The sequence below is a fragment of the Mirounga leonina genome, unplaced genomic scaffold, assembly GCF_011800145.1.
Source record: "Mirounga leonina isolate KUSES-001 unplaced genomic scaffold, KU_Mleo_1.0 Mir_174, whole genome shotgun sequence".
In the NCBI taxonomy this organism is placed as follows: domain Eukaryota; kingdom Metazoa; phylum Chordata; class Mammalia; order Carnivora; family Phocidae; genus Mirounga; species Mirounga leonina.
The window spans coordinates 41,805,528-41,809,010 of record NW_023270451.1 but is presented as its reverse complement, the minus strand read 5'-3'; positions in this window follow the sequence as shown (position 1 = coordinate 41,809,010).

Here is a 3,483-nt window from a genome sequence, read left to right as displayed (position 1 = left end):
TTTCTTCCCAACCTCCACATCACCTCATCTTATATCCCAAACCACTTTATTCTACAAACACATTATTTGGCAGTTAAAATGGACAAAACCTGATCTTCCTATCAGCCCCCTTCTCTTTATTCCCACAACTAATGCCCTAATTCATACAAATGGTCTTAACCTTCTTTAACCTTTCTGTGCCCTAGTATCTTCACCTGTAAAATGGGGTCAATCATACCTACCCCACATGACATTTGAGGAAGATAAAAGTATGAAAAACAGCACAATATTCAACAACTGTTAGGTATTTCTTTTAGGAACTAAACTCTTATATGTGCTCATGGACATTTTCATTGCTTTTATAGCAAAAACATTAACTGTAATGAAAGAGTCTTCAGGTGAATACGATTTCATATTTTTGCACTTCTCCAGGTGACTTTTCAACATAAATTCTTAGCACACACACACAAAACCTCACCCCCGCAAAACCCAACAACCTTCAATCCCCTCCTTAATTATTCTCTATTAGCAGATGTTAGGGATTGCCATGTTTCTGAAAAGTATAGCACATTATATACTACATTCAGAATCAACTTCCTTGATTATATCAAGTCAACTTTAAGAGTTTGAAGTTGTTAAAATATCTCTTGTTCAGTGAATATTCAAAGGTACAAATTCATTTATTCATCAGAAGAGTTGATATATCTTATAGGTTACATACAAATACACATATTATTCATATTCCACTTCATATTAGATTCTTTTGCTTGATACCCAATTTTGGTTTAATAAAACATAAAAATAATGCATACTGTAAGAATCAAATATAATTTAAGACAGCCATTCAGCCCTTTCCATTAAAACACACACACACACAGGAATTTTAAAGTAAAATTAAGCACTTCTCTTCATTAGCCTTCTAGGGAATGTAGCCAACATAAGCCTATGGGTGGGGTGTTTAAGACAAAACAAACTTGAGTTGTTCTTTGTGAAACAGAAAAGGAAAATATAATAATCAAGCCCCAGACTCATGATTTCCTTATATTTTTCTTTTCAACATATATCTTCATTGCCTAGTTAATTAAGGTTCAAACTTGAAAGAAGAGGAAGATAGTATACTAAGTTACCCTAAAGGACTACTTCCCCTTACCGATTTTCTTACTTTTCACTACCATCCATGTTGTTTACTACATTAACACCTAAGTGTATCAAGTATCAGGTCCTGTTAGAACCAAGAACCAGATTTCTGGCTTATGAACGAGATATATAATTTGTTTTCAAACACAAAGCAAAGCACAGAGAAGGGAAAGAGTAGTGAAAAATCACATTATTAAAACTTCAGAGGTTTTAAAAGTAGCTATTGGTAATGGTAGTAAGCTACAGGTCAAAGTGTTCCCTTCTGTTCTCAATGGTATTAAAAACTCAGGGATCTTGCCACACCAATACTTGTCCAGGTATCTGAACAGATTTCAGGCCCTTTATGAGAAAGAAAAACTTAAATGCTGACCAACATTTTTATAGTGGCATATGGTTTTCTTTGATCCATAGGATTAGGCAAACTTTGTTACCCACACATCTCACTACCTCAGTGGAATTGAGGTCCATCTTGGGGTAAAAAAAAAAAAAATCAGAAGCCTTCATCACAGTATCTAACAAAATCTGATTAGAGACTACTATAAAAATGACAGTGAAAATAAGGAAAATTTAAGATTATCCATACAACTTCAGGATGGGAGAAATATTTTTAAACATGACAGGAAAAACAGAAGGTGTAAAAACTGACAAGAGTTGACCACATAAAAATTTTTAAAAAAGTACAATAAATCATGTCAAAATATAGACAATGGGAAAAAATATTTGCAACACAAAAAACTTAGGTGTTAATATTCTCACTACAAGAAGAAGCACCGATTAAAAATTTTTGTAAAATTGGCAATTTATAGATAAGGAAATGGAAATATTCATTAAGCATTAAAAGAATGCTCAAAAAAGATCATAGACATACCAAATTAAAACACAAAACCATCGGACTGGCTAAAAAAAAAAAAATCAGTATTATTTATTTAAAAGATTTTATTTATTTGACAGAACAAGACACAGCGAGAGAGGGAACACAAGCAGGGGGAGTGGGAGAGGGAGAAGCAGGCTTCCCGCTGAGCGGGGGAGCCCGATGCGGGGCTCGATCCCAGGACCCTGAGATCATGACCTGAGCTGAAGGCAGACGCTTAACGACTGAGCCACCCAGGCTCCCCGTTAAGATCAGTATTATTAAATTTATAGTACAAGTGGGGATATAGGATAATGGTGACCAATGGGGAGAGTAAATCACTGCAAGCCTGACTTCAGTAGTACATGGGAATCTGTATCTACTTAAGGGTCACTACACATTATATGTAAGAACATTCGCTACATTAATAGTAAAAAATGACAAATAACCTAACCTACTTATGGCAGTTGGTTAAGTTGGGGAATCATTAATACAGCAGCTGGCTGTGCTATTGAAAAGAAGACAAGGAAACAGATTTTGCCATCAGAGTCTCGAGAAGGAATCAGCCCTGCTGATACCTTTTCAGGTCAGTGAGACAAATTAAGAGTTCTGACCTCCAGAACTGGTAATAAATTTATGTTGTTTTAAGCCATTAAGCTTGATGCAATTTTTTACAGCACCAATAAGAAACATACAACATAATAATAAGGGGCAATAAAAGTAGTATGTAGACAATAGTTTCCAGAAATGCCCTTACTAAAGTTTAATGTGGAGGCCACCAATTTCTGGTATCAACAGGGAGTTTGGTACCACATATGAACCCATTGTTGAGAGCAGTGCTAGGTATATAGAGATAAGTAATAAATAGCTTAGTATAGATAGGAATTAAAAAAAATTTTTTTAATTGAGGTATAAATTAACATGTAACCTATCAGTTTCAGGTGTACAACAGGATTAAATATTTATATATTGCAAAATGATTTCCTTTTCTCTGTATGGATTTTGAAAATTAGTAGAAATGTGTCTATCACAACAGAATCAGTCCTATAACTGTTTTTCAGACAGAAGTTTCAACAAACTAGATTCTAAGTATCAAAATTTCATTTTAATGAAGCAGATTCCTCTTAGGCATCCCAAGAAACCAATTTTCATTTTTGTGGAAATACATATTCTAGGGCGCCTGGGTGGCTCAGTTGGTTAAGCGACTGCCTTCGGCTCAGGTCATGATCCTGGAGTCCCGGGATCGAGTCCCGCGTCGGGCTCCCTGCTCCGCGGGGAGCCTGCTTCTCCCTCTGCCTCTGCCTCTCTCTCTCTCTCTCTCATGAATAAATAAATAAAATCTTTAAAAAAAAAAAAAAAAGAAATACATATTCTAGTAAGTTTGAAACTCCTCAGCTCAAAAGATCAAAGACATGTACTCTAATGCTTTAGTGTTATTTATAAACACGAAGAGGATTCTAAGGTTATGTTTCTACTTCCACTAGAAAGACAATCAGATAAAAAAAAGTCTAATCACA